The 8,576-nt window shown below is 31.4% G+C and overlaps 1 long non-coding RNA gene across 5 annotated transcripts; it reads left to right on the forward strand.

Moving 5' to 3' along the window:
- The first annotated feature begins 425 nt into the window (after positions 1-425).
- Positions 426-7,984, forward strand: LOC133795112 (uncharacterized). 5 transcript variants are annotated; one of them, XR_009875344.1, is made up of 10 exons: positions 426-703; positions 808-960; positions 1,094-1,177; positions 1,497-1,569; positions 1,884-1,949; positions 3,552-3,613; positions 5,466-6,032; positions 6,639-6,792; positions 7,058-7,131; positions 7,262-7,984. It is a non-coding gene; the product is annotated as an uncharacterized LOC133795112 (long non-coding RNA). The 5 variants fall into 5 exon arrangements; XR_009875345.1 differs by lacking the exon at positions 7,058-7,131 and having other exon boundaries at positions 5,466-5,653; positions 5,972-6,032; XR_009875343.1 differs by lacking the exon at positions 7,058-7,131.
- The last annotated feature ends 592 nt before the right edge of the window (positions 7,985-8,576 follow it).

Genomic DNA, 8,576 nt, shown 5'->3' on the forward strand with positions numbered 1-8,576 from the left:
AACTCGAGGAGTTTTGAGACAGTCCGGGGTCCCTCTCCCAAGGTAATCACCAACTCGATTGTTCCTATTGCTGTCGACCCTTCTCCAGAAAATCCATATAGCATCATGGAGGTGGCTTTCAACTCGGTGACAGATAAACCCATCTTTTCCAACGTAGACCGGAACAGAAAGTTCACCGAGCTCCCATTATCGACCAGTATCCTCCTAACTCTCCGGTTGGTGAGCTGGACGGCTGTGACTAGAGGGCACTACAGCAAAAAGGGCATAGGATAACACTAAAATCTAATAGAATTAAAAAAGTATTATGCTTGGTAAAAAGCGGGTGACTCAAAATTTTGGGCGCCAACGTTAAATTTTCACGTTTCTCTCTTATCTATTTAAAACTTTTTATATTAAAAAATATTAATAAAGTAAAAATCCCTAAATCCCTTTTTCTTCCTATACGTGCCTCTCTCCTCTCAGCCGCCCCTTCATCTTTCTCTCAAATCATCTCCTCTCAAGCTCCATGTCTCCCCTATCTTCCTCTCTCACTTCCATGGGAGACCACGACTACACTCATGGCGGCGTGAGGTGGCTCACAACGATGATGTGTGGTGGTTTCCATGGAAGCCAAAGAAGATTGACAGATGGAACTAGCTCGGTGGTTAGTGCTCTGCCCACTGTTCTTGAGAATCCAATCCCACCCAAATCATCCTTCAATGAGGTACGAGATGATTTCTTTTTTTTTAGAAAAAAAATTGGGTTTTTATTCAATTTGGATGATGGTTTCTGGGAAATTTCTGAAATGGGTTTGATGGATTTCAACAGTTGATTGAATCATTAATATTAGTGGTTTCTCTAACCACCCCCATTCGGATAGCGCTAACTAAGCAGAGGAGACAAGCCAGAGTTCAGAGCAACGTCTCCTAATGTGACTCACTCACTCTCTCTCTTCCGATCTCCTCTCTCCCAAGTTATCCGGTAAGCCATGAATTTTGGATAATTATACATATATATGTGTGTGTGAAGAGAATGTGTTGACTACTTTGAGCAATTCCATTTTCTACTTCTGCTCAAAATGTTTGCCGAATTGCGATGATTCAATTTTTGTCAGATCGTAGCTAAGACCTCTGCTACTACTACTATGGTTGTTCCTATGGAAGAAGCCATTGCGGCGCTATCTACATTCTCACTCGAGGTTTTTCCTGTGAACACACTTTTTTTCATTTCTATTCTTGCGGAAAATGTTTAATTTTTTTTATATATATGCATGTATGTGTGTACGGGACTTAAATTTAGCTGGTGTATTATTTGTAATTTTTCTGGTTAAATTTTGTTTGAGATGCGATTATCATGTTAGCTTTGTGGAATTTGAGTGGCAATTGAATGAATTTTGCTTAAGAAATGACCTGAATGCATGTACATTTTAATCAATACATGTACGAGGGTTGATTTGAAGTGCAGTTCATTCTATTTTTTATTTCTATATTTGCATAATAATTAATAAATATTCATAGGATGAGCAAGCAGAAGTGCAAGGACCAGGAATTTGGGTGTTAACAGAGAGAGGTGCAACTGAAAGTCCAATTTGTATGCGAATTTTTTATTTTCATCGTTTTTATTTATTTATTTTTCTATTTTGATGGTTCTGTGAGAATAATGATGGAATGTTGCTTTTTATGTCGTGGGACATAAAAAGCTCAACTTAAATTTCATTAGTGCTACTTCAACAAGTTTAGTTATCACTATCCTTGCTTGAAAAATTATAGCTATATTAGTGTTTTAAGTTAATAGAATTTTGAAGTCTAAATGAAAAATTGCCATGGTTTTCTTAGTGTTAAATGGTTGTGTTTGTAAAAGTTTGAAGTATATCTCATTTGTAAACTATTACTTCATTGTTGTAGAGTATAATGATGTTTCTGCATATCGCCTATCTCTATCAGAAGATACAAAAAGCTCTTAATCAACTGGTATGGAGCTCTTTTTGTTCCTAAGGGTATTCTAAGAGCTATATTCATATAAATAACATATAATGTTACTTTAATGCATTTATTTATATAATAGTTACAATGAGTGATATAGCTTCTTTTTTTTTTAAAGTACTGATATAGTTTTGTTTAAACTAAGACTTATGTTTATGATTATGTTCCATTTTCACATAAATGTCTTCAACAAAACTAAATGACATGTCGACCTTCTAATCCACTTGGCTTTGGTGTCAAACCAAAACAAAGATTAATGAAGACAAATTACCCCCCAAAAATAAAAATGTTCAATCTTTTCATCTCTTAATCATAATAGTTCTCATCTGAAATCCCTTTTCAGCATCATCATTTGGAGTAACCATAAGAAACACCAGTGGTGGCACTCCCCTCAGTTACTACATCAACTTAGAGTAGGCTCTTTCCAAATCATGAAAGCTGAGTAATCCAAAATCACACAATAAAATGTATCTCAAATACAACCAAACGTACACCCTACAAACCAAAAATAATTATTTGTCTCATAATAATATAATATTATCTCATAATAGTAAAATTCTCAGCCATGTTTTCTATTAATTCCTACACCTTCCTGGGACAAAAATTTGCATAGTTTTTAGTCTAAGAAAAAAGAAATTGATGAAAAAATGTCTTAAAATGGGAAACAATTCCCATGTCAATGAAACTATTTAACATGTATATAATATAGCAATACATGCATAAAACTCTACAATATCTTTGTTTTTACAAGAAAACTTTAGAATTAGTTTGTTATGAAATGCACAAATAAAGATCATTACGTGGATCAAAGAAAACACATGAAAATAAAGAACACTTACTGTCTCACCTTCCTACTGCCAAAGTCTCTTACAATATGAAAAATATGAAAATCTAATGATGAGCATTCTCTTTACTCTTCCAACAATAGTGTTTCCAAATTGTACAGCACACAAATTGAAGTTGGTAATTCTTTGAAATTTGTGTTTTGAATAAGGATCATTATTATTTGCTTTAGCTGTGGTTCCAAGAAGATGCCAAGAAAGGCTTCTTACGAGTTAGGAGGGAGTTGAGTGGAATGATAATATTCCTATATATATGTATTAATTAGTATTCAGTGGATTAGAATGATGGTATTCATTCATATTACAATAAGAAAGCCTTGGTTTTACTTGAGCAAAATGTAACAGAGCTAAACACAGAGAGAAAAGACAATTGCTTTGTGTGTTTGTTGACAAGTTTATAGTCAAGAATTTATATAATAGATACATGAGTACACACATACATATATGTATATATGTGCACATAAAAGTAGCTTGGTGAAGATCAGTATATTTGATATGCGCTTTGAGTGAATAATGCATAAGATTATGCATATAGCAAATCACCAAATCTATTATTAAGAATTCTTAAACATAAAAAATACCCCAAATAATTTAGTAAAAAGAACAAATGTAAGCTGCAATAAAATGATATGAATCAAAGTGTACTACTTTTATTACATTCTACTAATTTATAGGAATTTTGTATCTTGTTCATGGATGTATTGCATTTCTGTAGTTAATATTATCTCTTGTTGGTATTGCTCTGTAGGTGCTTTGCTGTCTATATCACCACTCTTTCCAAAAAATATTAAATTGTTTTGGCCAAATCAGGTACAATTTAGTGAATATTGATTTAAACTTTTATGGTTCACATTTGAATTTATTTTCTAATACATTTGAATCTCTTCTGATGGTTGTTGAGTTATATGAATTTAGTTCTGTGTAGACATATCAAATGCAACAAATACTTAATATATATATATGCACACAAACATATTTATATATAGTGATCTTATCATGATTGAGAGAGAGAATAGAGAAATATTACGATATATATATATTATTGTTTCCTTGGATAGTCTGATTCCACCATACTGTATTAATGCGTTTAAAATATATCAGATTGGAATAATAGAACAAAATTGATAGAGGATCAAATATTGCATGAAGTCATCCTCATCCCGACCACTTGAATAATTCTTAAAACGTGAATTATTTTCTCATCATATCCATACGTATAACAAAGAGCCTAATACTGAATTTTTTTTGAAAAAATATGTCAAAAAACTGATGGAAGATAAATTAATATCTAAGTTTAAAAAATATTTTATCAAAATTCTTCACATTCTACTAATATGTGATGTTTGGATTTTTTTGGAGTAAAACCTGAAATAACAAAGGAACATGAAAAGATTAAGATGTGACAATAATAACAAAAACAAGTATGCACATATCCATTTTCTCACCATGAACTCAATACCAAATCTCTACCCAGAGTCCTAAGAGTGTCCTACTCAGCATCAAGAATCTTAACCCTTTGAAACCCATTCTGTCTCAGAAGCCTCACTACAGTACTGCCCCTAGTTTGCACCTATACTATTTACACTACTCCACACCATAGAAACTAAAACCAAACACACTAATCCAAAATCACAAGTTACAACTTACTTAAATCAAATCAAAGAAGCTAAAAATACTAGGTTTACTATATATATCTCTTTTCTCCTACTTGGTAAGTCAACAAGAGTGAGAAGAAGTGAAGAAGCAAGAAAAGGAGAAACCCTTAGATGGTTTAGCATAGCAGCAAATACACAACATCAAAGCAGAAATGGAAACCAACCCATGATTAAGTTGAACAAATCTAAATTAATGCATGCATGAGCCTTGTTTCTTAGTTCTCTCAAATTTTACATCCTTGAAAGAATGGGAAGATGCTAGTTTGTTTAGAATGAACATTAAGTTAGGTGATTAATTTTCCTCATCTTGTGTATTTATTTGGTATTTCTATTTTTGCATCAAATAGTCTTGTAACTAAGAAAAGACAATTCATTATCATTCTTTTTTCTTTCTCTGCAAGCTGTTAATCTATTTAACAACCCTTGTAATATTAATTATCAAGAATTGACAGAAGTTTAGGTTTATTAATTTAGGTAGGATTTTTAAAGATTGATTATAAGCCCCTGAAGTTTCGGTTTATTAATTTAGCTTGGACTTTTAAGTGTCTGTAGTTACTTCTGAACCACCTCTATGTGTTCTGCAAGGTGAGAGCTGCATCAGTAACATGTTTTGCAGGCATAACTTCCTCTGTATTCTTCTCTCTTGCGAAGGAGAAACAGGATTTCATTCTTTCTGCTGTATTAAGCGTTCATTATGTGTTTTTGACTTGTTTCTCTTGGAAATTAATTATTTGCAGACAAGTTTATGCTTTATAACTAAGAGACTTTACAGAAGCTATTTATTATTTTCAACTGCTGTATTAATGTATTATTTTCACCCCTGTTTTTCAATTTACATAGTATGATATTATTTATAGTTTCATATATATTTAATTCAATCTTGGAATGGATACCCTTTTGATGTGCCACAGCTACAGTTTCTTCAATTTTTCTATTTCTTAATGTCCCTTTTTCTCTTTTTTTTTTTTGCCTAAACTCATGGTTGATTCCCTTTTGATGTGCTGCAGATGCAATTTCACCAATTTTGCTAGAAATATCTGCTGCCTGAACTGCAAAGCTGAGGGACCAAATAAGTGTGGATGAAGTGATATTGAAATGAAGAAATGTGATTGGAATTGTCCAAACTGAGTTTCCTTTTTTTATTGTGTCCTTCTAATCTAAGGGGAATAAAAAGCCTGATATTAATCATAAAAAAGTATGCAAGGAAAAGTACATTTGGCTGTTACTGAATAAGTTTTGCTTTTCATTTTTCAATTGCTTCATTCCTATAAACCACTGTAAATTCTATTTGCAAAAGGGCAAGTTTCAAGAGAGAGCTTGATATTAATCTTTGAAATTGTGAAAGAAAGTACACTTGGAGATGAGAAGTTCAAGTTGGATTTCTTTCCCCTAATTAGATTTTTATTTGAAAAACTACACCGTTTTTCAAATAATGGTCAATTTATTTCGTTCCAATATCTGAACAGCAGTCTGTTAAACTGCATTTCTTATTGAAAATTTCATTTTTTTGAAGGACTATGTTGCCACTCGATGGTGTTGTTCTCCAGAACTCTGTGGGTCAATTTTTCTCAAAAGTAAGCTGGGATTGATATTTGTGATTTTATTTTCAATTTCTATTGATTGGCTGATGACATATGCATAAAGTATTGCATTTTTTTGTTGATTTTCTGATGATCTTTCGAAGTTCTTCTTTCATGTTGTTTCTTCAATTTCTTCTATTACTGATTCCACAGTATACTCCAATACTTTTTTTTTTCAAGCATTGTTCCCTTGCAATATATGTATATATGAGTTGGCATGTTGTATTAGCTTCTACTGTATATACTACTGGTATGTGGCCATCATTATTTTGTCTATAAGCTTGAATCACCAAAATACATGTTTCTCTCAGCACCATTGATCTATTGCTCTTCATTTTATTTATATGACAAATTGACACTGGCTCAGTCTACCTATTATGTACTCTCATACTTATTTCTGGTAAAAGAATAGTTGCAGAGATTGTTTTTTATTGGCAATTAACAAGTAGCAATGCTTTTAAGTATTTTCCAATATCTTTGGGGGGATTGGCCAATGTTAATTTTTATGTTACATTCTTACTCTATATCATATCAAGTGTATGGTTGCTTAGTACTTTTTTCTAATACTAAGAGTCTAAGACCTCTACTTTTTGTCTTCAGTACACTCCTGCAATAGATATTTGGAGCATAGGATGTATTTGCTGAAATGCTTACAGGAAAACCACTGTTTCGTTGGGAAAATGTGATACACCAATTGGATCTCATGACTGATTTGCTTGGCACACCACCCTCCCCAGCTGAATCCACTGGAAGGGTTCGTTTTTATTCTTTCTATCCATGCTAGTTACTCATTCGTAGCAAAGATAATCAAGATTCATGAGATAAAATATTTAAGTAGCTTTTCCCTGAATTCTCTTGCTGTAAACACTATATTCAACATGCTTAAATACTTGATTTTTAGCTTTTGCGTTTCATTTTATGGCTTGTTTCTTAACTTTACTGCATAATTATTTATTTTACAGCAATTTTATAGTCTAATTATTGATTATGAGCTCTCTTTTTGTTGTTTGGTTTGATAGTACTGATGCTTTACTAGGATGATTGGCCTAGCTGCTGATTATTGTCCAAGATTCATTCTATAATTAAAAACAGAGTATGTTTTTTAGTTTGGAAAATTACAAGAGATGAACATCCATACCCTAATTTTAGTCTTACAAGAGATGTGTTATATGTTATTTTCATTATAAATTCTATCTTATGTTGTTTATCCTTGTATAATGCAGATGCTGAAGAAGCTAAGCAAACAATTACGTGGCGAGGATTGGAATTGGAACAACTTAAACACATTATGTTGGGCAATAGGGTCTATATTTGGATTTGATTATGACTATGTTGATTCTTTATGACTATGTCTTTCTTCAATTTTTTCTACTTGACTATTTATACTATTGCTTGGAGCTTTTAGAGTTTCATTTGGGGTCTGAGACTGTAATGCCTGTACAGTACAAAGTCACCATTAGTAAGTATAGCACATACTTTCATCTTAGCACTAGACCTTATATATATAATTTAGTTAAATCAGTTATTTAGTTTAGTTAAGTTATTGAGGGTAATTTTGAGCTTAGTACTGGACCTTATATGCCTAAATTAGTTGAAATAGATAGTTTATTTAAGTATAGAACTGTATCTTACTTTTCTTGATTCTTCTTTGTGGCATGTATATATTGGTGCCACTGAGAGAGCTAGTGTCAAATATGTCTTCACTCACTTCAACACTGATAATGAGCAAGGAATCAACGAATTAGTGACCCCAATTTTTGTTCTATGTAACAGAAGGGTCAGACTAATTCTTCTTGTTTTTCTTATTATTGTAAAACACTTGCACTATTCTTAATTTGGAAGGCTTTGTGTTGGACAGCTGTATAATATTTTGTGTTGAAAGTAGTAACTTTTCACTATGTTGAATATTTAAGACTACTTGAATACTTAAAGAATATTTTGTTGTTGATGATAGTGTTGAATGTTTTAAACTAATTTGTGGATTGTTAATACAATGTTGAATGTTTTTAGCTTTTGTTATTTGAAAATCAAGTTCATTTGATGATGCTAGTATATATTAAAAAGCTAATTTTAATTATATAAAAAAATTAAAATATAATAGAATAAATTAGTGTTATATAAATGAATATCTAATGAGAATTTAAATTTATCTAAATATTAAAATAATACGAAAATTTTGTTATAATATCTATTACAATAACACTTTTTATGTAAAGAATTTTGTTATGCAAACTTCATTATATAACACAAATAATGTGTTATACTAAAGTGTAATATAACACAAAAAATGTGTTACACTAAAGTGTAGTATAACACAAAAAATGTGTTATACTAAAGTGTAGTATACCACAAATTTATAAGCATTGAAATGTGTTATATACTCGACTATAAATAATATAATTAAACACTTATCTGTTTATTAAAATAATATAGAAAGTGTGTTATCGTTGACATTATAATAACACATCTGTTTAACAATGATAAAATGTTATGTAAAGTACCCTGACCTATGATAACATAGTCGGTCTTAACACATCA

The sequence above is a fragment of the Humulus lupulus genome, chromosome 1, assembly GCF_963169125.1.
Source record: "Humulus lupulus chromosome 1, drHumLupu1.1, whole genome shotgun sequence".
Taxonomy (NCBI): Eukaryota; Viridiplantae; Streptophyta; class Magnoliopsida; order Rosales; family Cannabaceae; genus Humulus; species Humulus lupulus.